Source organism: Struthio camelus, chromosome 22, assembly GCF_040807025.1.
Source record: "Struthio camelus isolate bStrCam1 chromosome 22, bStrCam1.hap1, whole genome shotgun sequence".
In the NCBI taxonomy this organism is placed as follows: Eukaryota; Metazoa; Chordata; class Aves; order Struthioniformes; family Struthionidae; genus Struthio; species Struthio camelus.
This window is the reverse complement of record NC_090963.1, coordinates 9749098-9776910: the sequence shown is the minus strand read 5'-3', so window position 1 is coordinate 9776910 and position 27813 is coordinate 9749098. Positions and strand designations below refer to the sequence as shown.

The 27813-nt window shown below is 60.0% G+C and overlaps 2 non-coding genes across 2 annotated transcripts; both read right to left on the bottom strand.

The window, feature by feature from the left end:
* Positions 1–10234: 10234 nt before the first annotated feature.
* On the bottom strand, positions 10235–10306 carry TRNAA-CGC (transfer RNA alanine (anticodon CGC)). The gene has a single exon. It is a non-coding gene; the product is annotated as a tRNA-Ala (tRNA).
* Positions 10307–24105: 13799 nt separating this feature from the next.
* On the bottom strand, positions 24106–24177 carry TRNAA-CGC (transfer RNA alanine (anticodon CGC)). The gene has a single exon. It is a non-coding gene; the product is annotated as a tRNA-Ala (tRNA).
* Between the last annotated feature and the right edge of the window lie 3636 nt (positions 24178–27813).

Below are 27813 nucleotides of genomic sequence, written 5' to 3'. Positions count from 1 at the left end.
CCTCAGTGCGTGGGGAGGAGACGGCTGGGATCTCCCCAGGGAGCTCCCTCAGCCACCCCCCGGCGTGGCCCCACGGCCCCGTGAAGGACCTCGCCTTCCCCACTGTGTCTTTGTGTCTCGCCTGGGCCCCGGCCCCAGCATGGTGCAGAGACCCCCTCGCTGCCCCACGGCGGTATGGGCTGGGGATGAGGACCGTCCCCCCAGCCGCCCCATGGAGGCCTGGGTCAAGAAGGAGGACGGACCCCGCAGCTGCTCCACGGAGGCCTCGCAGGAGGCCTCGCAGACAGATGCGGTCCTCGTGGCCCTCGAGGGCATGAAAAGCACGAGTGCCTATGACACCGCAGCGGCAACCCGTATGCTCGAGGATATGATGGGATACTGCGCCGCCAAGCCAGAGCACGTAAGCCTCCAGCCCGCTGGCAATGGTCCTCAAACCCAGGGCTCTCAAGCAGAGCGTGAATCTGGCAGCAGTTTCCCTGTGGCAGCAAGCTGCTGCCAACCCGTGTCCCTTGCAGGTGCAGCTGGCTGTGGTGCATATCTATGAGAACCTGCCGTGCATCCGTGAGGCCGCAGCCCAGGACATCCTCAAGCCCTTCCTTCTCCACCTGGCATGCCGCTACCCGAGTGAAGTGGTCACTGGCCTGCTGAGCTGCTCCCCAGCCTGTGACAGGTACGCCTGCCACGTTGCCAGCCTGAGTGCAGCAGCCCCAGGGCTGGAGCTGGGCTCCCTCCAGGCCTCGTAGAGCCACCGGGTCGGCCAGCCCCGGAACGGGTGAGCGGGATCATGGGATGCTGAGCCAAGCCTTTCTGGCTCGGGTTCACAGTGTTGCCGTGGCCATGTGGGTGCTGATGGTCTCCCAGTCGCTGGCAGCTGAGAGGGTGCTGCAGGAGCTGCTCTGCATGCTGCAGCACCGGCCCCTCTGCAAGCCAGGCACCACCGCGCAGGACCTCACCTGCATCCTCCCGCTGACTGTGAGTTGCCCCAGAGGGAGGCCTCGTCGTGCATGTAGCTGTGGTACTAGTAAGGGCTGTCATTGACTTTTTTTTGCAGGTGACCCGGGCACTGAACATCATCCTCCTGCAGCACGCTTGCAAACAGGAGGTGAAGGCGCTCTTCCCCCGCCTCTTCCTGGCCCTCCTCTTCCAGCTGTCCTTTGCCCTCATCGAGGCGCAAGAGGACATCCCTGCCTTCAACCACGAGGGCAAACTCATGCCTCCCAGGCCTGTCAGGTACCCAGTCCCCCAGGCCCGTCCCCTGCTGCCCATGCCAGAGTACGGAGTGATAAACCAGTGCTCTTTTCCCCGGGCAGGGTGGCCGTGCAAGCCATGCAGGCCCTGCTGTGCTGCACTGGCTACGGGGAGCAGGTCACTGCCATGGAAGGGCAGGGCGGCTGGGAGATGATCAGTCGGCCCGGGACCCACCTGACAGGGGTTGCCTTGCTGGCCAGGTGAGCCCCCTGCCCTCCCTGGCCCCTCATCCCACTCTGGTGGCCCCACGGGCTCCTGGTGCAGTTTGCCCATCTGTCTTGGCTGCCATGCTGCCTCTCCTGTCCATTGCCAGGCAGATGCAGGGGAACCCTCTGGAGGAGCGTGCCAAGATCTTCCTGAACCTCAGCCTGGCCCTGAGGGACAAGGACAAGTGCCTGGAGATCCCCTCTATGGCCTTCCTCATCGAGGTAGGATGTGGGGATAGGGACGGGGGGTGGGGTGGGGGTCATGGCTGAGGGGATTCAGATGGGGCTGGAGAAGAGGGGCTGTGGCCCAGGCTGGGGACGTGGGGCCGGGGCTAGGGCCGGGGGTGAGGATGAGGATGAGGACAAGGGGTAGGGCGTGGGGCTGGGGATGCAGCGCTGCTGCTGGGGCTGGGGCTGGGGCTGGGCCAAGTGGGAGGTGGCAGCAGGGATGCCATATCACGCACTGGGGTCCTAGTCCTGGGGGTGGCCATGAGTCCCTGTGCCACCCCGGCCCTTTGCCGTTGCAGCTGCTGCGGTGTCCCGATCTGTGTGTGCTGGCCGATGAGGTGGCGCTGAGCCTCTGCCAGGTGCGGCTGGGCAATGAGCGCCAGGTCATGCGCTGGCTGGCACTCCGTGGCCTCCTCACCCTCTCTGGAAGACCCTCCACAGTGAGTGAGCTCTCGCCGCCGGTGCCTGTGTCCCGAGCACTTCTGCCACCAGTGGAATGAGGAAAATGCTGCATGTCTCCCTGCAGGCAAGGAAGATGCTGAAGGTGATCCCAGATGTGGTGGAGCGGCTGCAGGATGCCGATGGGGAGATGGACGCCAAGGCCCTGGCCGTGCTGCGCAACGTGCTGCACCACGCCGAGCCGCGGCAAATCAGCCCCCTGGCTGTGCAGCTGGCCCACGACCTCCTGCCCCTCTTTCCCAACGTGAGGATGGTGGTGGGGAGCTGGTAGGAGGCCCTTTGTGGTTCTCCCCCCGCCCACCGCGGCTGAGGTTGCTGTGCTTGCCCCCGCAGGAGGTCAGCACGGTGCGGGAACTGGCCATGCGGCTCTTTGGGGAGCTGCTGGGCCGGACAGTAGGCAGCGAGAGGCAGCAGATGAAGCAGCTGGCACGCCAGGGGCTGCTGCCCCTCTTCTTCCATCTGAGTGACCCACACCTCGGTGTGGCACAGGTACAGGGCACCGTGGCGGGCCATGAGGCCACCGTGGTAGGCACCCCAGGCAGTGGCCATGGGGTGGCTCCGGCCTGGCCACGGTGCCATCGCCCATCTCCCCACTCCTCCCCAGGCTGCCCAGACAGCCCTCATGGAGGCCGCAAAGCTCCTCAGCTGGAAGCAGCTCCGGAAGCTGGCCAAGACGGTGCAGACCTGGCACATCGGCGAATGCCTGGTGAGGAGGCCCAAGCAGTGGCAGGCCTGACCTGGTGGTGCTGGCCCCCGTCCCAACGGTGCCAGCACCTCTCCTGGTGGAGCCAGCCCCCGTGCCAGCATCTTTCCTGGTGGAGCCAGCCTCTCTCCCAGCTGTACCCGCTGGGAATGTCCTGGAGGTGCCAGCACCTCTCCTGGCAGTGCTGCTGGTGCCAGCCACTGTCCCTTCTGTGCCAACACCTTTTCCAGCAGTGACAGCACGTGTCCCAGCTGTGTTAGCCCCTGTCCCGGTTGTGCCCGCGCCTGTCCTGGGAGGGGGGATGGGCCCAAAGTTGCCAACGCCTGTCCTAGAGAGGGGGGCGGGTGTCCCAGGGAGGGGGACAGGCCTGGCAGTGCCAACACCTGTACTGGGGGGTCTCTGCAGCTGCGGAAGGCTGGGCCAATAGCCAGCGAGTATGTCAGCTGCAGCTGCCGGTACCTGGAGGACCCCCGGGCCACTCTGCGCGAGCAGGCTGTGCGCTTCATCGGTGAGACCCCTCCGGACACCCACAACCCACTCCCCAGCCCCAAGGTCCTTCTCCTCAGGCCCCATGTCCCTCTCCCAAGTGCCCATGTCCCTCTCCCCAGCCCCTGGCTCCCTCTCCCCAGCCCCTGGCTCCCCCTCCCCAACCCCCCAGGACCCACTCCTTAATGCTTGGATCCTTCTCCCCAACATGTGGGACCCTCTTCCCACTCTCTAGATCCGTCTCCCCACTGCCCCTGAGTCCCTCTCCCAAGCGCTAGGTTCCTGTCCCAGTGCCCAGGTCCGTCTCCCCACTGCCCACGTCTCTCTCCCCAGCGCTAGGTTCCTCTCCCAGTGCCCAGGTCCGTCTCCCCACTGCCCACGTCTCTCTCCCCAGCCCCAAATCCCTCTCCCCTGGCTGGGTCTCACCTTGTGATGGGCTGTGTGTGCCTAGGGCTTGCTGCTCAGCTCCTGGACTGGCGCGAAGAGGAGCTGGAGGAGATGTGCAGCCGTGCGTAGGGCACGCGGGGTCGGCCGGGGCTGGCGGGAGGAGGCCGGGGCTGGAGACGGAGGGAATGTCCGGCGTATTTGAGGGCCGGTGTTTTTGACTATGCAGAGGGCACCCATGGCCTGCGCCAGGCCGGAGGGCTCTTGCATACCTTTCCTGAAGGGAATCTGGGGGGCATCTGGGGGATCACTGAGCACAGACAGATCCCCTTGTGCCCTGCTCTCTCTTGGCCCTCTCTTGAGGAGGGGCCTGGGGTCTCTGCTGATACAGGGCTTGATCGCTGCTCTCTTTCCTCCCATCTCAGTCCTTCAGCGCTTGGACAAGGACAGCAGCCCCACAGTCCGCTGCCTGGCAATATCCACAGTCTTCGTCCTCCGAGCGCCCAGGAAAGCACCGCCACCAGGCTTCCCCTTCCAAGCCCTGCGCGCCCGTCTGCGGAGAGCCTGGCAGCGGTGGCACCCAGGCCCAGGGGCCGGCGCGGACTGAGCATCCCATAATTCGGCGTCCCCCAATTGCCAGCCCGCCCCCTGTGCAGAGCACATTCAGCAGAGCAGGTGCCTCCGGGCCACGTCCCACTGGGCTTGCACAAGGATGAAGACACCACAGTCTGCCTGGGAAGTCCTGTTCCTGTGTTTGCCCATGCCCGTATTAAAAAGCTTTGTCTTGTGCTCACCTGGAAGGCTGGGGCAGATGGGGCTGGTGAGGGCTGCAGGGTGAGTGTGGGAGGAGGAGCACAGATGCCATGGAGAGCAGGCGGATACAGCTGGAGAGCAGGAGGGGACGGAGGGCATGGGAGTGTGCGTGCTTGTGGGGCCCTGCGGCAAACCCAAAGGCAAAGCAAGCAAGCTGCTGCACTCACCACCACCTCTGGGGCATCTGAAGGCATGTGAGTCGCCCTGCAGTCCCATCAGGGCACATCTGTGCCCCTTTCGGTACGCCCCAGGTCCCTCTGTGCACCTTTTGGCGCTCCTTAGTACCCCAAGAATGGCCGGTCTGAATCCCCACAGAGCCTCCTCAAGCCCTGCTCCCCCCCTCCCCCATACAGTTGCCCCTGAGCCACAGGGCTCCCCAATCCTGCATGTGGCGCTGCGTCCCATGCCCAGCACCTCCAGCATCTCCCCAGACACCCACAATCCATACAGGGCTCTGGATGTCTCCAGCAGTGTTGCCTCCAGACCGGTGCCTCCTCTTCCTCCTCCTCTAGGACGTAGGGGTCCCCCACAGCTCTTCTGGGGCATGGGGTCCTTGGCGAGGTGCACGATGCTTCCTCTGGGTCCCCCCACAAGTTCCTCGGTGTCTCCTCCTCTGGGGTCCCCCATGGCTCCTCCTGTCATGCCCACAGCCAGGTGCAGCACCAACACCCACAAAGCATGCAGCACCCCCTGGCGATGGACCCTTCCAAAACCCCTCTCCCCTGCTGGGGGCATCTGCAGGGCCCGTCTGCAGTGCCAGAGACCAGTCTCCCTTCTCACAGCGGTAGCAGAAAGAGCTCTGTGTTCCCTCTATTTTTAATTCTCTACTTTTACACTGCTCGTTGCTATTTGTTCTTATGAAAGCCTTTGGGGTTTTGAGCCAGATGTGGTGCTTCCCTTCCCAGGGGCCAGGGTGTCTCCCTGAGGCTGATCAGGGAGAGCAAAGCACCAAGACCCAGCAGTGGGGAAGGGGCACGTCTCAGGAGCAGCAGGCTCGGGGACAGGCTGGGCACCTGCAAGTGTCCGTGGTCCCTGGAGTGGGATACTGGTGACCAGCCCAGCTGGAGAGTATTCCTGCTGGCGGAGACATTTCCATCCTGGAAACCACACACACAGTTTCCAGCCAAAATGGGTCTCTCTGTAGGGTCCCGTAACGCCCCTCTGGGAAGGGAGGGCCAGCGTCCACAGCCTAGGAGTGGCCCTGCTTGCTGCTTTCCCGGGGGCTCTGCCTGGGCCACCCTGGTCCCAAGGCACAGAGACCACCGCAGAAGTGCAGTGACAGGTTTAGCCCTGGGCTGTAGTCGCACAGGCGGGAGCCAGAGGTGAGAGCAGGGCCCTGAACACCCCAGCCAGCCCCAGAGGGAGGGGCTCATTGCCTGGGGATCACCTCCCCAGAGTGGCTGGGAGGGAGCTCTGCTTCCTGCTGCCCCAGTGCATGGCACAGAGCAGCTTGCTCGGGTGCAGGGCCTGGGATTTCCCCTCCTCCACTTCCACAGGCTCTCCCCTTCCTGGGGGCTGCTCCTGGCTGCCATGGTACTCACAGAGCCCCGAGCACTCCTGGCACAGCCCAGAGCTGGCTCCTTCCCGGCAGGGGCTGTGAGGCAGCAGGGCCCTGGGCAGCGCGGGGACCCCCCCCCTCCTCCTGCCTCCCATCCACCCCCACCCCTCTGCCCTCCCGCTTCTGGGCTGCAGGGACACAAGAAGGAGCTGCCTCACCTGGGCCACCAGTTTGGGTCAGTGCAGGGGAATATCTGCGTGCAGGGTGCAGGGGATGGGAGCAGGCAATGATGAGAGAGGACGTTTCCTTGAGCAGTGCAGGAGGCAGAGGAGGGAGAGGGCAGTGGGCTGGAGAAGGGATCACAACACCATGCAGGCTCCAGCCCAAAGTCATGGTTCAGCCCTCAGCCTTGGCACAGGCCCAGCCCCAAGGATGTTCACAGGGGCACATGTCCACGGTGAGAAGATTTCATGTCTGTTCCTAAAGCGGGCGCCAATGGGAGCTGAGCCTGTTCCTAGGCCAGGTTTTTAACCAGCTGCACCCTGGTGCCCACAGGCAAGCAACCTCTCACACAGGACTTGAGCAGGGAAAAGGGTTCCACGGCTGTGCAGCATCTGGCACCCAAACTGCGTTCCCTCCTCCATCCGGGGGCTCTCCGCACCCTGCTGGCTCTTCCTGATGGGTTGCCCTTGCCACACACTGACAGGCAGTGGAACTGAGGCCAAACACACAGAAACACCCTCCTCTTTCGCCCTGGCTCATTTCCTTTCCCTCATTGAGCTGACACCTGAGCTACTCGGAGAGATGTCCTGGAATGGGGGAAAGAGTCACCAAATGCATCTATATCTGTGGCTGTTATGTATATCTATATTCCTATCTATCTAAAGCAATATGCAAAAGAGTCTGGGAGTCTGTGTCTAGACTTGCAGGTTCTGAGAGCAGAATTTTTCCTGGCTTTAGTTTTCCTTCCTTACACTGCAGTTGTTATGCTCCCCTTTTTTTTACTTTGCCTTTTTCTCTTTCCTTTCTCTGTCCCACTGGCCTCAGGGCTCAGTCCCAGCAGGGCTGCGTGAGCCAGGGCAGGGGGACCCGAGGGCGCAGAGGGGCTCTTGCTCTGGGGCACACACCTCCTTGCTGGAGCACCTGCTCTGCAGGCACCTGGTCCTGCACCAGCCTCTTCTGTCCTGAAGCTCTGCACCCACCGAGCTGTGGAAGAGGCTGACATTTACACCTCAGGGCCACAGCACAGTGTGGCCAAGGGCCAGCTCTTGCTCTTCCCCTCAGTGCTCCCAGGCTCTCCCCTTGGAGCTGCTCAGGGGCCCTGCACAAGCCTGGGCTCTGGGACTTGCATGGCTGCGGGGAGCGCAGGACTTGGGGCCGTGTCCAGCCCTTGGCTGCGCTGCAGGAGAGCTGGGCTGCACTGGTCCTGCTCAGGGTCTGCCCTGCTCTGCCTGGCCCTTCCTGGGGACGCAGCCCTGCTCTGCCTGGCTCTGGCCGCACGTGCGCTGCTCTCTGCCAGGGGACACCCGTGCTATCACAAGCACATCCCCAGGGTGGCAGGGCAGGGGTGGGGTGACCATGGGGGCTCTGGGAGGAGCTGGGGCTCAAACACCACCTCTGGCCCTGGGAGTTGGAGCCTCCCTGCTTGCAGCCCCTGCACCGAGACATCCCCCTTCCTGCCCAGTCCTGGCCCATCTCCCCCTGTGGGACATGCAGGGCTGGAGCCTGAGCCCAGTAGAAGAGGGGATTTCTCATGGGGACGGGGGTTGTGGTTAGAGTGCCCACGTGCATTACCCACCTCCGTGGAATCTCACTCTGGGAACGCTCTTCTCCCGTGGGCTTCTCACAGTAAGGGTGGAGAAGAGCAACACGGGCTCCCTGCTCTGCCCCGTCGACCCCTCTGCTCTGGGGTGAGCACCCACTCAGCCAGCCCTGGGGCTGCACCAGCCCCTGCCCTGCCCCACCCCACAGGGAGATGCAAGCCTTGGCTCAGCCCCCACCCAAGGTCATGCTCTCCCCAAGCACTCGCACAAGGACCCCTCTGCTCAGCTGCAGAAATGGCACTACGCACACACACCCGGACGTGGGCCAGAAACAGACAAAGAGGGACAAAATGAAGACGTGGCCCTGTTCCATCGCCAGGATGACGGCTCTGGGATCCCCAGGAGACATTTGCCAGGCCAAAGCCTGCCAGGCAGACTCAAAGCCAAATCTCTGGCCTTGGCTGTAGGAGACAGCATGCCTGCTCTGAAGCTCCATGCAGAGCCCACAGCAGGAGCAGAGGGGCAACACGCAAGTGCCTGAGTCCAGTGCCAGAAGGTGATGCATCACAGTGAGGTATTTGCTTCACAGACAGTCATGGACAGAGTGTTTGTTTTAAAACAAAAATCTAATTCACTGGGATCTTCTGCTTAGGGTAAGGCTCATGTGGGGAATCCAAACCTCTGGAACAGGATAGTTGGCTGCTGTCTGGCTGTTGATGGTAGCCTCCACCACAGGTGTCCTTGCAACAGCACCTTCAGCTGGGTTGGATGAGAGTCCCTGAATGGGGTTGTGCCAGGGAATCCTTCCTATCCAGCTGGCCCGTGGTCCTATGTGACTGCTCCAGAGGACACATAATCCATTTCGGTTGACAAGGGACCGTATCGCACAAATCTGAACGTCATCCTTGTAGCACCGTTACAGCTTCAATCCCAAAGAGCTTGCCACAGGGCAAAGGAAGCAACATCATCATCCCTGCACTGTCCTCCTCCCACCTTCCTGTGCTTCGCTTCTCTCTTCCACCTGAGCTCTCCTCTCTGCTGCTGGGAGTTTTCCAACACTCTTGATGACCTCACAACACCTCCCTGCTGCCCCACATGCTAACGGCCACTGCAGCTGATGTAAGGAATTGACCTCACAATCAACATCCCAGACAGGTCCCTCTAACCTGCCTCTCCCTTTCCCCTCCCCCTGAGCTCTCATCTCCATGGGGAAGGTTTTCGGATCTGCCTCAGGACCTCACAGCACCAGCCTGCCTGCTGCCCAGTCAGAGTGCTGCAACAGAAGTGACCTCACAAACAAGCTCCCACCCATGCCACTTTCACCTGCCTCTGCCCTCTTCAGGAGCTCTCCTCTCTCCTGAGGGCTTTCTCCTCCCCTTGATGACCTCACAGTGCCTGCCTGCCTGCCTGCTGCTGGCCAATCAGGTTGCCGTCCTAGAGGTGATTTCACAGTCACTATGCCAGCAGTGTCATGGCTACCTGCCTCTCCCTCATTCCTCCCTCTAGGCTCTCGTGTCCACCTCATGAAGTCTCTGAGGCGCTCACATACCTGCCCACCTGCTGCTGACCAATCAGCTGCTGCGAAAGGGGAAACCTCACAATCAAACCCACCAATGTCACCTGTCACCTTCACCTGTCCCTCCCTCTCGCCTCCTCCCAAGAGGCGGGCAGCCTCTGTGATGCCATCGATGACCTCACAATGCCTGCCTGCCCACTGCTGGCCACTTGGGTGAGCGTAATGGACGCGTCCTCACAAGCAACACACCACCATTGTGCTTTTGCCTGCCTCTCCCTCTCCTGCTCCAGCTCCCACCTCCCCAGCTGCTGAATCAGCTCCCACTGCCTGTGGTGACCCCAGTGCCTGCTCACCTGCTGCTGGCCAGGTGCTGCTGGGACACAAGTGATTCATCAGCAATGTCCCAGGGGCCACCTCCACCTGCCTCCCCTCTCCCTCCTGCTGAGCTCCCACCTCCTGTGGTCAGGTGCACCTGATGCCTTCACAGCACCTACCTGCCTGCCTGCCTGTCCAGGCCTATCCTGCTGCTGCAGCTAAAAAACACCTCTCAGCCAGCATCCAGTCCTGTTGCCTTCATACATGCCGCCCCTCCTGTCCCGCAGGGCTGTGATCTCTCCTGAGAGGGCTTTTTGATGCACTCAGTGACCTAGCAGCTCCTGCCTGTTTCCCTGTTGCTGGCTAAGCAAGTTGTTGCAAAAGTAGCAACATATAAAACCATATCCCAGCAGTGTCAGTGTTAACTCCCTCTTCCCTTGCCCAGGGATGTCATTTCAGATAGTGAGCCGGTTGGTCACTTCCTACCTGGGGAGCTGCACATGCCGTAGGACATCCCATGAGAGGGTGAGCCCACCATTTGTGGAGAGGGGCGATGCCTCCATTCCCCATCCCTCACCCCTGCGGGGGGATGGAGATTTAGGACAAAAGCACCCCTGGAGATGCTGGGGATTGAGCCCAGGACCTCCTGCATGCGGAGCAGGCGCTCTTCCACTGAGCTACATCCCCTCGGAGCCTGCCAAGGGCTGGGACAGACTCTCGTCCCATGACATGTCCTTGCCAAGCACAGCCCTGTTGTCCCCCGGTGCCCTGGGAGCCTCAGCAGAAAGCAGCATTCACACCCTCCTGCTGGCCCGCAGGCTGGGTTGGGGGAAGCTGGGATTGCAGGGAGTGTGTTCGGCTGTTAACTGTAAGGTTGGTGGTTCCAGTGCACCCAGGAACAGAGTCCTCTTGGCAGCGGGCCAGGGGGACTATGCTGCCCAGCACCCTGGGCTTTGCTCACAATCACCATGAGCTATGACGGACAAAGCGGCGGAAACCCTGTGCTTCTCTCACTGTGCCTGTCCTTCCAGGGTGACACCCAGGAGACAGCGTCAGGGTGACTCCAGCTGGGCAATTACACAAGGAAGGACCTGTCTCCTCAACTGGGGAGGCTGTGACAAAAGAGGGGTCATCGCTCGTGGGGCTGCTGCCACTGCCCTTCCTGCTCACACCTCTGGGTGTGCAGAGATGGGTCATGCTCAGGGGTGTTACACTGGGAGGGAACGGGGAGGAGGATCAACAGGACAGGGATCAGCACCAAGCACAAGGCACACGCTTTATTACAGCCAAAGCATAACAAATCAGGCTTTAGTGAAGGCATGCCATTCTGCCCTGTGTCATCCTCCAAAGAGGAGAAGGAAGGGAAGCATGAGCAGTCACAAATGAATCCCAAATGCTTTCCCAAAAGCATCTCGTGGCCGTGTCTTCACCAGCCCCTTGATGTGCTGGGAGCCTTCCCGCGCCTGCCCTGCTCACCAGGGAATGCTCTTTTCCACTCGCACAAACTGATCTGGGAAACCCAGGAGGAAAAGGGGAAATTCCCATCCCCACACCAGACGAGAGCGCGTGGGGTCTGTGTGATGCAGTGCTTGCCTACAAGAACACAGGGCACGTCGTTCAGACTTCTCCCTGCGGTCGAGAAGCCACCCCTGCAGGGTCGGCCCTGATGCTCCAAAACAAAACCACAAGTCCCAAAGAACACAGCCTAGCTGGATTTGTTTTATCCAAAGCTGAAAGGCACAAACTGACAACAACAAAGTTGTTGGCAAAGAGGTGGCCAAGACGTTACCGTGATGCACTGCTAATCTATTCTACGCTGTGCACATGGGCTCAAATCCCATCCTCGTCCAAGACTCTCCCTGCTCCTGGATCAAAACCAGGCTGGAAGGAGTCTTCTGGAGCAGTGACTGTCCTGCAGTCAGCGTCCCTACAGACAAGCGTTTTCAAGCTCATGCTCAAAGCCGGTAAGACAAACACTTTGCTTGGATGGACAGCTCCGTCCTCTCCCAGCAAAAGAAAACAAATCTGGCCAAATAGGGGAAAAACTCACAGAAAGAGGGACAAAGAGCTTTCAGGTCATCAGAAATGAAAAAAAGACAAGAAAGTCAAGAAGGAGAAGAAGGCCAAAGATAAATATCAAGAGAAGGGTTACAAATTAGCAAGGATTACAGCATAATCAACCATTTCCCCATGATTCTTAACTAGGTGTTTCTCATGTCTCCCCCTCTTTTCAGCTGGACTGCAAAATCACTGGTAAAACAAGGGTGCCATCATGTTTAGCCTCTAGGCAAAACTTCCACCAAATTTCACTTAGCTAAGGTCTACCATGTGCTGCTATCAAAGCAGCTAGTTTTACCGTAATCCTCAGTGCAGTGCACTGACCGGAATGCAGTCAGTTTTCAGTGAGGGGAAGGCTTTTGGAAGCCTTCCTCTCGAGTCAGTTCATCCCTGCAGACACCGAGCAGATCAAGGTGCTTGGAGGTTCAAGCCTTTGCTGCTTAGAAATCAAACCCTCAACCAGATAGTTTTATGCTGCATATCATGACAGGGAATGACATTGCTTCCTTTTGGTCTTTCAGATGCAGAGCTTACTGAGAGAAGCCTTCAGTGCTCGGACTATACCTACCATCGGATGCAATTTACCATCATCAAAACACCAACCATCGCCAAAACAATGCTAACCATTAACACTGGAAAATCTATTATCAAAACAATAACATTCAAACCAATCATAAGTGGTTCTTCACATTTGTGTTCAGAATTATCCTAAGAAACAAACTTTTAAATGTTTTCACTTGAGACCCTCTTTCCAAAAATGTACTTGTAGTCCTGCTGAACGTTTTAAATTGCCAGGTAAATATCTCACGGGAAATAGTGCCTTGGAGTAGGGCATCTCAAGTACTGCTTGGCTACAGGCGCAGGCTGGTTGTGTGCTCTTCATGTAATGATACTCGAGGTTCAACCTCCGCTCCTCTGCTTTACAAGAGGAAGAGAAAGGAAGAGACAGGGTATATCCTTGTGAGTGCTGAAGGCCCCACTCACCCTGCCCAGACTCTTCCTCCATCCCAGCCGAGGTGGGTGTGTGCCCCATGGTGCCAGGGCCTGCCAGAGCTGGACAGAGGGAGAGGGAGAGAGAGCTGGGAGGAGGGATGGGGAAAGAAAGAGAAGGATGGAGGCCCAGAGAAAAAGAGGGAGAGGGGGAGCTGAGGGAAGGATGCAGGACCGCACAGAGAATGGGGAGCAGAAGAGAAGAGAAGAGGGATGTAGAGGTGGACAGAGGAATAGAGAGAGAGAAAAGATGGAGGGGGGAGTTGGACAGAGAGAGAGAAAAGAGGAAAGAGGGGCATGGAGAGGCAGACAGAGGCAGACAGATGGGGGAAGAGCAGTGTGGTAGCTGGAGGCAGGGACAGACGGAGAGGTGGGCAGGCATGGAGAGGTACGGGGCATGCAGAGGGGCAGAAGGGCAAAAGAGGAGGGAGGGATGGAGGGGAATTGCCAGTGCTAGGGAAAGGGGGGAACCCTCAATCGTGGTCTCCCTCTCAGGGCAGCAAGACCTGGAGGGAAGTAGGTGGCGGGGAGCCCTCCTGTCTGCTGCCAGTACCAGCCCCGGGGCAGGATTTGCATGTCTGGGGGCCCTGTGGAAGTTTTGGGGGTGTTTAGGCAGCAGTGTGGGCTATTGGGCGGATTTTGGCCCTCGGAAGCAAAGTCTGAAGGCATTTTGGAGCCTCTGTGGCAGGTTTCAGTGTGTCTTTCTGGGTCTTGGAGGGGGGGCACTTGAGCAGTCTGGGGGTATTTGAGGCTTTTAGGAAGGTTTGGGAATGGTTTGGAGCTATTTGGGGTGTCAGTGGGAGCTTTAGGGCAGCAACGGGGGGCACCTGCTTGCCCTGGGTCAGGGTCACCTAGGCCTCCTCCCCCCGCCAGTTTGCCCCATGGCTGCCCCTGCCCCAGCTGCCCTCAGGTGCCCCAGCCCCCTGGCTGCCCCTGGGGACCTGGGGACCCCTCACCAACCTCCCCTTTTCAGAACCACACGGCAACCTGCGGCTCAGAGGTGGCCCTTCACAGGGGACACTTGTGTGATTAGCGAACGAGCAGCGCCCGCCCCCGCCGCCAACCCACCCCCCAGCCAGCCCCTGGGGACACATTGCTGCCGGGAGCTGCAGCAGAGACCAGCCAAGGGTGATGTCGGGGCCCTTTGTGACTCCTGCCACCCCCCCCATTGTGACCCCCATGGTCTCCACGGTGTCACCTGGTGCCCCACGGTGTCACCTCAGTGCGTGGGGAGGAGACGGCTGGGATCTCCCCAGGGAGCTCCCTCAGCCACCCCCCGGCGTGGCCCCACGGCCCCGTGAAGGACCTCGCCTTCCCCACTGTGTCTTTGTGTCTCGCCTGGGCCCCGGCCCCAGCATGGTGCAGAGACCCCCTCGCTGCCCCACGGCGGTATGGGCTGGGGATGAGGACCGTCCCCCCAGCCGCCCCATGGAGGCCTGGGTCAAGAAGGAGGACGGACCCCGCAGCTGCTCCACGGAGGCCTCGCAGGAGGCCTCGCAGACAGATGCGGTCCTCGTGGCCCTCGAGGGCATGAAAAGCACGAGTGCCTATGACACCGCAGCGGCAACCCGTATGCTCGAGGATATGATGGGATACTGCGCCGCCAAGCCAGAGCACGTAAGCCTCCAGCCCGCTGGCAATGGTCCTCAAACCCAGGGCTCTCAAGCAGAGTGTGAATCTGGCAGCGGTTTCCCTGTGGCAGCAAGCTGCTGCCAACCCGTGTCCCTTGCAGGTGCAGCTGGCTGTGGTGCATATCTATGAGAACCTGCCGTGCATCCGTGAGGCCGCAGCCCAGGACATCCTCAAGCCCTTCCTTCTCCACCTGGCATGCCGCTACCCGAGTGAAGTGGTCACTGGCCTGCTGAGCTGCTCCCCAGCCTGTGACAGGTACGCCTGCCACGTTGCCAGCCTGAGTGCAGCAGCCCCAGGGCTGGAGCTGGGCTCCCTCCAGGCCTCGTAGAGCCACCGGGTCGGCCAGCCCCGGAACGGGTGAGCGGGATCATGGGATGCTGAGCCAAGCCTTTCTGGCTCGGGTTCACAGTGTTGCCGTGGCCATGTGGGTGCTGATGGTCTCCCAGTCGCTGGCAGCTGAGAGGGTGCTGCAGGAGCTGCTCTGCATGCTGCAGCACCGGCCCCTCTGCAAGCCAGGCACCACCGCGCAGGACCTCACCTGCATCCTCCCGCTGACTGTGAGTTGCCCCAGAGGGAGGCCTCGTCGTGCATGTAGCTGTGGTACTAGCAAGGGCTGTCATTGACTTTTTTTTGCAGGTGACCCGGGCACTGAACATCATCCTCCTGCAGCACACTTGCAAACAGGAGGTGAAGGCGCTCTTCCCCCGCCTCTTCCTGGCCCTCCTCTTCCAGCTGTCCTTTGCCCTCATCGAGGCGCAAGAGGACATCCCTGCCTTCAACCACGAGGGCAAACTCATGCCTCCCAGGCCTGTCAGGTACCCAGTCCCCCAGGCCCGTCCCCTGCTGCCCATGCCAGAGTACGGAGTGATAAACCAGTGCTCTTTTCCCCGGGCAGGGTGGCCGTGCAAGCCATGCAGGCCCTGCTGTGCTGCACTGGCTACGGGGAGCAGGTCACTGCCATGGAAGGGCAGGGCGGCTGGGAGATGATCAGTCGGCCCGGGACCCACCTGACAGGGGTTGCCTTGCTGGCCAGGTGAGCCCCCTGCCCTCCCTGGCCCCTCATCCCACTCTGGTGGCCCCACGGGCTCCTGGTGCAGTTTGCCCATCTGTCTTGGCTGCCATGCTGCCTCTCCTGTCCATTGCCAGGCAGATGCAGGGGAACCCTCTGGAGGAGCGTGCCAAGATCTTCCTGAACCTCAGCCTGGCCCTGAGGGACAAGGACAAGTGCCTGGAGATCCCCTCTATGGCCTTCCTCATCGAGGTAGGATGTGGGGATAGGGACGGGGGGTGGGGTGGGGGTCATGGCTGAGGGGATTCAGATGGGGCTGGAGAAGAGGGGCTGTGGCCCAGGCTGGGGACGTGGGGCCGGGGCTAGGGCCGGGGGGTGAGGATGAGGACAAGGGGTAGGGCGTGGGGCTGGGGATGCAGCGCTGCTGCTGGGGCTGGGGCTGGGGCTGGGCCAAGTGGGAGGTGGCAGCAGGGATGCCATATCACGCACTGGGGTCCTAGTCCTGGGGGTGGCCATGAGTCCCTGTGCCACCCCGGCCCTTTGCCGTTGCAGCTGCTGCGGTGTCCCGATCTGTGTGTGCTGGCCGATGAGGTGGCGCTGAGCCTCTGCCAGGTGCGGCTGGGCAATGAGCGCCAGGTCATGCGCTGGCTGGCACTCCGTGGCCTCCTCACCCTCTCTGGAAGACCCTCCACAGTGAGTGAGCTCTCGCCGCCGGTGCCTGTGTCCCGAGCACTTCTGCCACCAGTGGAATGAGGAAAATGCTGCATGTCTCCCTGCAGGCAAGGAAGATGCTGAAGGTGATCCCAGATGTGGTGGAGCGGCTGCAGGATGCCGATGGGGAGATGGACGCCAAGGCCCTGGCCGTGCTGCGCAACGTGCTGCACCACGCCGAGCCGCGGCAAATCAGCCCCCTGGCTGTGCAGCTGGCCCACGACCTCCTGCCCCTCTTTCCCAACGTGAGGATGGTGGTGGGGAGCTGGTAGGAGGCCCTTTGTGGTTCTCCCCCCGCCCACCGCGGCTGAGGTTGCTGTGCTTGCCCCCGCAGGAGGTCAGCACGGTGCGGGAACTGGCCATGCGGCTCTTTGGGGAGCTGCTGGGCCGGACAGTAGGCAGCGAGAGGCAGCAGATGAAGCAGCTGGCACGCCAGGGGCTGCTGCCCCTCTTCTTCCATCTGAGTGACCCACACCTCGGTGTGGCACAGGTACAGGGCACCGTGGCGGGCCATGAGGCCACCGTGGTAGGCACCCCAGGCAGTGGCCATGGGGTGGCTCCGGCCTGGCCACGGTGCCATCGCCCATCTCCCCACTCCTCCCCAGGCTGCCCAGACAGCCCTCGTGGAGGCCGCAAAGCTCCTCAGCTGGAAGCAGCTCCGGAAGCTGGCCAAGACGGTGCAGACCTGGCACATCGGCGAATGCCTGGTGAGGAGGCCCAAGCAGTGGCAGGCCTGACCTGGTGGTGCTGGCCCCCGTCCCAACGGTGCCAGCACCTCTCCTGGTGGAGCCAGCCCCCGTGCCAGCATCTTTCCTGGTGGAGCCAGCCTCTCTCCCAGCTGTACCCGCTGGGAATGTCCTGGAGGTGCCAGCACCTCTCCTGGCAGTGCTGCTGGTGCCAGCCACTGTCCCTTCTGTGCCAACACCTTTTCCAGCAGTGACAGCACGTGTCCCAGCTGTGTTAGCCCCTGTCCCGGTTGTGCCCGCGCCTGTCCTGGGAGGGGGGATGGGCCCAAAGTTGCCAACGCCTGTCCTAGAGAGGGGGGCGGGTGTCCCAGGGAGGGGGACAGGCCTGGCAGTGCCAACACCTGTACTGGGGGGTCTCTGCAGCTGCGGAAGGCTGGGCCAATAGCCAGCGAGTATGTCAGCTGCAGCTGCCGGTACCTGGAGGACCCCCGGGCCACTCTGCGCGAGCAGGCTGTGCGCTTCATCGGTGAGACCCCTCCGGACACCCACAACCCACTCCCCAGCCCCAAGGTCCTTCTCCTCAGGCCCCATGTCCCTCTCCCAAGTGCCCATGTCCCTCTCCCCAGCCCCTGGCTCCCTCTCCCCAGCCCCTGGCTCCCCCTCCCCAACCCCCCAGGACCCACTCCTTAATGCTTGGATCCTTCTCCCCAACATGTGGGACCCTCTTCCCACTCTCTAGATCCGTCTCCCCACTGCCCCTGAGTCCCTCTCCCAAGCGCTAGGTTCCTGTCCCAGTGCCCAGGTCCGTCTCCCCACTGCCCACGTCTCTCTCCCCAGCGCTAGGTTCCTCTCCCAGTGCCCAGGTCCGTCTCCCCACTGCCCACGTCTCTCTCCCCAGCCCCAAATCCCTCTCCCCTGGCTGGGTCTCACCTTGTGATGGGCTGTGTGTGCCTAGGGCTTGCTGCTCAGCTCCTGGACTGGCGCGAAGAGGAGCTGGAGGAGATGTGCAGCCGTGCGTAGGGCACGCGGGGTCGGCCGGGGCTGGCGGGAGGAGGCCGGGGCTGGAGACGGAGGGAATGTCCGGCGTATTTGAGGGCCGGTGTTTTTGACTATGCAGAGGGCACCCATGGCCTGCGCCAGGCCGGAGGGCTCTTGCATACCTTTCCTGAAGGGAATCTGGGGGGCATCTGGGGGATCACTGAGCACAGACAGATCCCCTTGTGCCCTGCTCTCTCTTGGCCCTCTCTTGAGGAGGGGCCTGGGGTCTCTGCTGATACAGGGCTTGATCGCTGCTCTCTTTCCTCCCATCTCAGTCCTTCAGCGCTTGGACAAGGACAGCAGCCCCACAGTCCGCTGCCTGGCAATATCCACAGTCTTCGTCCTCCGAGCGCCCAGGAAAGCACCGCCACCAGGCTTCCCCTTCCAAGCCCTGCGCGCCCGTCTGCGGAGAGCCTGGCAGCGGTGGCACCCAGGCCCAGGGGCCGGCGCGGACTGAGCATCCCATAATTCGGCGTCCCCCAACTGCCAGCCCGCCCCCTGTGCAGAGCACATTCAGCAGAGCAGGTGCCTCCGGGCCACGTCCCACTGGGCTTGCACAAGGATGAAGACACCACAGTCTGCCTGGGAAGTCCTGTTCCTGTGTTTGCCCATGCCCGTATTAAAAAGCTTTGTCTTGTGCTCACCTGGAAGGCTGGGGCAGATGGGGCTGGTGAGGGCTGCAGGGTGAGTGTGGGAGGAGGAGCACAGATGCCATGGAGAGCAGGCGGATACAGCTGGAGAGCAGGAGGGGACGGAGGGCATGGGAGTGTGCGTGCTTGTGGGGCCCTGCGGCAAACCCAAAGGCAAAGCAAGCAAGCTGCTGCACTCACCACCACCTCTGGGGCATCTGAAGGCATGTGAGTCGCCCTGCAGTCCCATCAGGGCACATCTGTGCCCCTTTCGGTACGCCCCAGGTCCCTCTGTGCACCTTTTGGCGCTCCTTAGTACCCCAAGAATGGCCGGTCTGAATCCCCACAGAGCCTCCTCAAGCCCTGCTCCCCCCCTCCCCCATACAGTTGCCCCTGAGCCACAGGGCTCCCCAATCCTGCATGTGGCGCTGCGTCCCATGCCCAGCACCTCCAGCATCTCCCCAGACACCCACAATCCATACAGGGCTCTGGATGTCTCCAGCAGTGTTGCCTCCAGACCGGTGCCTCCTCTTCCTCCTCCTCTAGGACGTAGGGGTCCCCCACAGCTCTTCTGGGGCATGGGGTCCTTGGCGAGGTGCACGATGCTTCCTCTGGGTCCCCCCACAAGTTCCTCGGTGTCTCCTCCTCTGGGGTCCCCCATGGCTCCTCCTGTCATGCCCACAGCCAGGTGCAGCACCAACACCCACAAAGCATGCAGCACCCCCTGGCGATGGACCCTTCCAAAACCCCTCTCCCCTGCTGGGGGCATCTGCAGGGCCCGTCTGCAGTGCCAGAGACCAGTCTCCCTTCTCACAGCGGTAGCAGAAAGAGCTCTGTGTTCCCTCTATTTTTAATTCTCTACTTTTACACTGCTCGTTGCTATTTGTTCTTATGAAAGCCTTTGGGGTTTTGAGCCAGATGTGGTGCTTCCCTTCCCAGGGGTCAGGGTGTCTCCCTGAGGCTGATCAGGGAGAGCAAAGCACCAAGACCCGGCAGTGGGGAAGGGGCACGTCTCAGGAGCAGCAGGCTCGGGGACAGGCTGGGCACCTGCAAGTGTCCGTGGTCCCTGGAGTGGGATACTGGTGACCAGCCCAGCTGGAGAGTATTCCTGCTGGCGGAGACATTTCCATCCTGGAAACCACACACACAGTTTCCAGCCAAAATGGGTCTCTCTGTAGGGTCCCGTAACGCCCCTCTGGGAAGGGAGGGCCAGCGTCCACAGCCTAGGAGTGGCCCTGCTTGCTCCTTTCCCGGGGGCTCTGCCTGGGCCACCCTGGTCCCAAGGCACAGAGACCACCGCAGAAGTGCAGTGACAGGTTTAGCCCTGGGCTGTAGTCGCACAGGCGGGAGCCAGAGGTGAGAGCAGGGCCCTGAACACCCCAGCCAGCCCCAGAGGGAGGGGCTCATTGCCTGGGGATCACCTCCCCAGAGTGGCTGGGAGGGAGCTCTGCTTCCTGCTGCCCCAGTGCATGGCACAGAGCAGCTTGCTCGGGTGCAGGGCCTGGGATTTCCCCTCCTCCACCTCCACAGGCTCTCCCCTTCCTGGGGGCTGCTCCTGGCTGCCATGGTACTCACAGAGCCCCGAGCACTCCTGGCACAGCCCAGAGCTGGCTCCTTCCCGGCAGGGGCTGTGAGGCAGCAGGGCCCTGGGCAGCGCGGGGACCCCCCCCCTCCTCCTGCCTCCCATCCACCCCCACCCCTCTGCCCTCCCGCTTCTGGGCTGCAGGGACACAAGAAGGAGCTGCCTCACCTGGGCCACCAGTTTGGGTCAGTGCAGGGGAATATCTGCGTGCAGGGTGCAGGGGATGGGAGCAGGCAATGATGAGAGAGGACGTTTCCTTGAGCAGTGCAGGAGGCAGAGGAGGGAGAGGGCAGTGGGCTGGAGAAGGGATCACAACACCATGCAGGCTCCAGCCCAAAGTCATGGTTCAGCCCTCAGCCTTGGCACAGGCCCAGCCCCAAGGATGTTCACAGGGGCACATGTCCACGGTGAGAAGATTTCATGTCTGTTCCTAAAGCGGGCGCCAATGGGAGCTGAGCCTGTTCCTAGGCCAGGTTTTTAACCAGCTGCACCCTGGTGCCCACAGGCAAGCAACCTCTCACACAGGACTTGAGCAGGGAAAAGGGTTCCACGGCTGTGCAGCATCTGGCACCCAAACTGCGTTCCCTCCTCCATCCGGGGGCTCTCCGCACCCTGCTGGCTCTTCCTGATGGGTTGCCCTTGCCACACACTGACAGGCAGTGGAACTGAGGCCAAACACACAGAAACACCCTCCTCTTTCGCCCTGGCTCATTTCCTTTCCCTCATTGAGCTGACACCTGAGCTACTCGGAGAGATGTCCTGGAATGGGGGAAAGAGTCACCAAATGCATCTATATCTGTGGCTGTTATGTATATCTATATTCCTATCTATCTAAAGCAATATGCAAAAGAGTCTGGGAGTCTGTGTCTAGACTTGCAGGTTCTGAGAGCAGAATTTTTCCTGGCTTTAGTTTTCCTTCCTTACACTGCAGTTGTTATGCTCCCCTTTTTTTTACTTTGCCTTTTTCTCTTTCCTTTCTCTGTCCCACTGGCCTCAGGGCTCAGTCCCAGCAGGGCTGCGTGAGCCAGGGCAGGGGGACCCGAGGGCGCAGAGGGGCTCTTGCTCTGGGGCACACACCTCCTTGCTGGAGCACCTGCTCTGCAGGCACCTGGTCCTGCACCAGCCTCTTCTGTCCTGAAGCTCTGCACCCACCGAGCTGTGGAAGAGGCTGACATTTACACCTCAGGGCCACAGCACAGTGTGGCCAAGGGCCAGCTCTTGCTCTTCCCCTCAGTGCTCCCAGGCTCTCCCCTTGGAGCTGCTCAGGGGCCCTGCACAAGCCTGGGCTCTGGGACTTGCATGGCTGCGGGGAGCGCAGGACTTGGGGCCGTGTCCAGCCCTTGGCTGCGCTGCAGGAGAGCTGGGCTGCACTGGTCCTGCTCAGGGTCTGCCCTGCTCTGCCTGGCCCTTCCTGGGGACGCAGCCCTGCTCTGCCTGGCTCTGGCCGCACGTGCGCTGCTCTCTGCCAGGGGACACCCGTGCTATCACAAGCACATCCCCAGGGTGGCAGGGCAGGGGTGGGGTGACCATGGGGGCTCTGGGAGGAGCTGGGGCTCAAACACCACCTCTGGCCCTGGGAGTTGGAGCCTCCCTGCTTGCAGCCCCTGCACCGAGACATCCCCCTTCCTGCCCAGTCCTGGCCCATCTCCCCCTGTGGGACATGCAGGGCTGGAGCCTGAGCCCAGTAGAAGAGGGGATTTCTCATGGGGACGGGGGTTGTGGTTAGAGTGCCCACGTGCATTACCCACCTCCGTGGAATCTCACTCTGGGAACGCTCTTCTCCCGTGGGCTTCTCACAGTAAGGGTGGAGAAGAGCAACACGGGCTCCCTGCTCTGCCCCGTCGACCCCTCTGCTCTGGGGTGAGCACCCACTCAGCCAGCCCTGGGGCTGCACCAGCCCCTGCCCTGCCCCACCCCACAGGGAGATGCAAGCCTTGGCTCAGCCCCCACCCAAGGTCATGCTCTCCCCAAGCACTCGCACAAGGACCCCTCTGCTCAGCTGCAGAAATGGCACTACGCACACACACCCGGACGTGGGCCAGAAACAGACAAAGAGGGACAAAATGAAGACGTGGCCCTGTTCCATCGCCAGGATGACGGCTCTGGGATCCCCAGGAGACATTTGCCAGGCCAAAGCCTGCCAGGCAGACTCAAAGCCAAATCTCTGGCCTTGGCTGTAGGAGACAGCATGCCTGCTCTGAAGCTCCATGCAGAGCCCACAGCAGGAGCAGAGGGGCAACACGCAAGTGCCTGAGTCCAGTGCCAGAAGGTGATGCATCACAGTGAGGTATTTGCTTCACAGACAGTCATGGACAGAGTGTTTGTTTTAAAACAAAAATCTAATTCACTGGGATCTTCTGCTTAGGGTAAGGCTCATGTGGGGAATCCAAACCTCTGGAACAGGATAGTTGGCTGCTGTCTGGCTGTTGATGGTAGCCTCCACCACAGGTGTCCTTGCAACAGCACCTTCAGCTGGGTTGGATGAGAGTCCCTGAATGGGGTTGTGCCAGGGAATCCTTCCTATCCAGCTGGCCCATGGTCCTATGTGACTGCTCCAGAGGACACATAATCCATTTCGGTTGACAAGGGACCGTATCGCACAAATCTGAACGTCATCCTTGTAGCACCGTTACAGCTTCAATCCCAAAGAGCTTGCCACAGGGCAAAGGAAGCAACATCATCATCCCTGCACTGTCCTCCTCCCACCTTCCTGTGCTTCGCTTCTCTCTTCCACCTGAGCTCTCCTCTCTGCTGCTGGGAGTTTTCCAACACTCTTGATGACCTCACAACACCTCCCTGCTGCCCCACATGCTAATGGCCACTGCAGCTGATGTAAGGAATTGACCTCACAATCAACATCCCAGACAGGTCCCTCTAACCTGCCTCTCCCTTTCCCCTCCCCCTGAGCTCTCATCTCCATGGGGAAGGTTTTCGGATCTGCCTCAGGACCTCACAGCACCAGCCTGCCTGCTGCCCAGTCAGAGTGCTGCAACAGAAGTGACCTCACAAACAAGCTCCCACCCATGCCACTTTCACCTGCCTCTGCCCTCTTCAGGAGCTCTCCTCTCTCCTGAGGGCTTTCTCCTCCCCTTGATGACCTCACAGTGCCTGCCTGCTGCTGGCCAATCAGGTTGCCGTCCTAGAGGTGATTTCACAGTCACTATGCCAGCAGTGTCATGGCTACCTGCCTCTCCCTCATTCCTCCCTCTAGGCTCTCGTGTCCACCTCATGAAGTCTCTGAGGCGCTCACATACCTGCCCACCTGCTGCTGACCAATCAGCTGCTGCGAAAGGGGAAACCTCACAATCAAACCCACCAATGTCACCTGTCACCTTCACCTGTCCCTCCCTCTCGCCTCCTCCCAAGAGGCGGGCAGCCTCTGTGATGCCATCGATGACCTCACAATGCCTGCCTGCCCACTGCTGGCCACTTGGGTGAGCGTAATGGACGCGTCCTCACAAGCAACACACCACCATTGTGCTTTTGCCTGCCTCTCCCTCTCCTGCTCCAGCTCCCACCTCCCCAGCTGCTGAATCAGCTCCCACTGCCTGTGGTGACCCCAGTGCCTGCTCACCTGCTGCTGGCCAGGTGCTGCTGGGACACAAGTGATTCATCAGCAATGTCCCAGGGGCCACCTCCACCTGCCTCCCCTCTCCCTCCTGCTGAGCTCCCACCTCCTGTGGTCAGGTGCACCTGATGCCTTCACAGCACCTACCTGCCTGCCTGCCTGTCCAGGCCTATCCTGCTGCTGCAGCTAAAAAACACCTCTCAGCCAGCATCCAGTCCTGTTGCCTTCATACATGCCGCCCCTCCTGTCCCGCAGGGCTGTGATCTCTCCTGAGAGGGCTTTTTGATGCACTCAGTGACCTAGCAGCTCCTGCCTGTTTCCCTGTTGCTGGCTAAGCAAGTTGTTGCAAAAGTAGCAACATATAAAACCATATCCCAGCAGTGTCAGTGTTAACTCCCTCTTCCCTTGCCCAGGGATGTCATTTCAGATAGTGAGCCGGTTGGTCACTTCCTACCTGGGGAGCTGCACATGCCGTAGGACATCCCATGAGAGGGTGAGCCCACCATTTGTGGAGAGGGGCGATGCCTCCATTCCCCATCCCTCACCCCTGCGGGGGGATGGAGATTTAGGACAAAAGCACCCCTGGAGATGCTGGGGATTGAGCCCAGGACCTCCTGCATGCGGAGCAGGCGCTCTTCCACTGAGCTACATCCCCTCGGAGCCTGCCAAGGGCTGGGACAGACTCTCGTCCCATGACATGTCCTTGCCAAGCACAGCCCTGTTGTCCCCCGGTGCCCTGGGAGCCTCAGCAGAAAGCAGCATTCACACCCTCCTGCTGGCCCGCAGGCTGGGTTGGGGGAAGCTGGGATTGCAGGGAGTGTGTTCGGCTGTTAACTGTAAGGTTGGTGGTTCCAGTGCACCCAGGAACAGAGTCCTCTTGGCAGCGGGCCAGGGGGACTATGCTGCCCAGCACCCTGGGCTTTGCTCACAATCACCATGAGCTATGACGGACAAAGCGGCGGAAACCCTGTGCTTCTCTCACTGTGCCTGTCCCTCCAGGGTGACACCCAGGAGACAGCGTCAGGGTGACTCCAGCTGGGCAATTACACAAGGAAGGACCTGTCTCCTCAACTGGGGAGGCTGTGACAAAAGAGGGGTCATCGCTCGTGGGGCTGCTGCCACTGCCCTTCCTGCTCACACCTCTGGGTGTGCAGAGATGGGTCATGCTCAGGGGTGTTACACTGGGAGGGAACGGGGAGGAGGATCAACAGGACAGGGATCAGCACCAAGCACAAGGCACACGCTTTATTACAGCCAAAGCATAACAAATCAGGCTTTAGTGAAGGCATGCCATTCTGCCCTGTGTCATCCTCCAAAGAGGAGAAGGAAGGGAAGCATGAGCAGTCACAAATGAATCCCAAATGCTTTCCCAAAAGCATCTCGTGGCCGTGTCTTCACCAGCCCCTTGATGTGCTGGGAGCCTTCCCGCGCCTGCCCTGCTCACCAGGGAATGCTCTTTTCCACTCGCACAAACTGATCTGGGAAACCCAGGAGGAAAAGGGGAAATTCCCATCCCCACACCAGACGAGAGCGCGTGGGTCTGTGTGATGCAGTGCTTGCCTACAAGAACACAGGACACGTCATTCAGACTTCCCCCTGCGGTCGAGAAGCCACCCCTGCAGGGTCGGCCCTGATGCTCCAAAACAAAACCACAAGTCCCAAAGAACACAGCCTAGCTGGATTTGTTTTATCCAAAGCTGAAAGGCACAAACTGACAACAACAAAGTTGTTGGCAAAGAGGTGGCCAAGACGTTACCGTGATGCACTGCTAATCTATTCTACGCTGTGCACATGGGCTCAAATCCCATCCTCGTCCAAGACTCTCCCTGCTCCTGGATCAAAACCAGGCTGGAAGGAGTCTTCTGGAGCAGTGACTGTCCTGCAGTCAGCGTCCCTACAGACAAGCGTTTTCAAGCTCATGCTCAAAGCCGGTAAGACAAACACTTTGCTTGGATGGACAGCTCCGTCCTCTCCCAGCAAAAGAAAACAAATCTGGCCAAATAGGGGAAAAACTCACAGAAAGAGGGACAAAGAGCTTTCAGGTCATCAGAAATGAAAAAAAGACAAGAAAGTCAAGAAGGAGAAGAAGGCCAAAGATAAATATCAAGAGAAGGGTTACAAATTAGCAAGGATTACAGCATAATCAACCATTTCCCCATGATTCTTAACTAGGTGTTTCTCATGTCTCCCCCTCTTTTCAGCTGGACTGCAAAATCACTGGTAAAACAAGGGTGCCATCACGTTTAGCCTCTAGGCAAAACTTCCACCAAATTTCACTTAGCTAAGGTCTACCATGTGCTGCTATCAAAGCAGCTAGTTTTACCGTAATCCTCAGTGCAGTGCACTGACCGGAATGCAGTCAGTTTTCAGTGAGGGGAAGGCTTTTGGAAGCCTTCCTCTCGAGTCAGTTCATCCCTGCAGACACCGAGCAGATCAAGGTGCTTGGAGGTTCAAGCCTTTGCTGCTTAGAAATCAAACCCTCAGCCAGATAGTTTTATGCTGCATATCATGACAGGGAATGACATTGCTTCCTTTTGGTCTTTCAGATGCAGAGCTTACTGAGAGAAGCCTTCAGTGCTCGGACTATACCTACCATCGGATGCAATTTACCATCATCAAAACACCAACCATCGCCAAAACAATGCTAACCATTAACACTGGAAAATCTATTATCAAAACAATAACATTCAAACCAATCATAAGTGGTTCTTCACATTTGTGTTCAGAATTATCCTAAGAAACAAACTTTATTTTAAATGTTTTCACTTGAGACCCTCTTTCCAAAAATGTACTTGTAGTCCTGCTGAACGTTTTAAATTGCCAGGTAAATATCTCACGGGAAATAGTGCCTTGGAGTAGGGCATCTCAAGTACTGCTTGGCTACAGGCGCAGGCTGGTTGTGTGCTCTTCATGTAATGATACTCGAGGTTCAACCTCCGCTCCTCTGCTTTACAAGAGGAAGAGAAAGGAAGAGACAGGGTATATCCTTGTGAGTGCTGAAGGCCCCACTCACCCTGCCCAGACTCTTCCTCCATCCCAGCCGAGGTGGGTGTGTGCCCCATGGTGCCAGGGCCTGCCAGAGCTGGACAGAGGGAGAGGGAGAGAGAGCTGGGAGGAGGGATGGGGAAAGAAAGAGAAGGATGGAGGCCCAGAGAAAAAGAGGGAGAGGGGGAGCTGAGGGAAGGATGCAGGACCGCACAGAGAATGGGGAGCAGAAGAGAAGAGAAGAGGGATGTAGAGGTGGACAGAGGAATAGAGAGAGAGAAAAGATGGAGGGGGGAGTTGGACAGAGAGAGAGAAAAGAGGAAAGAGGGGCATGGAGAGGCAGACAGATGGCTGCAAAGGTTGAAAGAGAGCTTGAGAGGAGGACGGAAGGCCAGAAAGAGAGGGCCAGAGGGCTGGGCAGAGGAATGGGGAGCAGAAGGGTGGACAAGAGGGATGTAGAGGTGGCCAGAAGACTAGAGGAGGGGGAACTGGACAGAGGGTGTGAAAGAGAACTGGAAGGCTGGAGAGCCCACGAGATGGATGGAGGCTGGAGAGAGAGGGATGGGGCGTGGAAGAGAGGAGAAGAGGGCTGGAGAGTCAGACAGGCAGGATGCACAAACAGTAGGATGGAGGAAGGTGAAGAGGGATGGAGGTGGGTGATGAAGAGGGGGAGAGATGGCCACGTGAAGAGAGGGGGGAAGAGCAGTGTGGTAGCTGAAGGCAGGGACAGACGGAGAGGTGGGCAGGCATGGAGAGGTACGGGGCATGCAGAGGGGCAGAAGGGCAAAAGAGGAGGGAGGGATGGAGGGGAATTGCCAGTGCTAGGGAAAGGGGGGAACCCTCAATCGTGGTCTCCCTCTCAGGGCAGCAAGACCTGGAGGGAAGTAGGTGGCGGGGAGCCCTCCTGTCTGCTGCCAGTACCAGCCCCGGGGCAGGATTTGCATGTCTGGGGGCCCTGTGGAAGTTTTGGGGGTGTTTAGGCAGCAGTGTGGGCTATTGGGCGGATTTTGGCCCTCGGAAGCAAAGTCTGAAGGCATTTTGGAGCCTCTGTGGCAGGTTTCAGTGTGTCTTTCTGGGTCTTGGAGGGGGGGCACTTGAGCAGTCTGGGGGTATTTGAGGCTTTTAGGAAGGTTTGGGAATGGTTTGGAGCTATTTGGGGTGTCAGTGGGAGCTTTAGGGCAGCAACGGGGGGCACCTGCTTGCCCTGGGTCAGGGTCACCTAGGCCTCCTCCCCCCGCCAGTTTGCCCCATGGCTGCCCCTGCCCCAGCTGCCCTCAGGTGCCCCAGCCCCCTGGCTGCCCCTGGG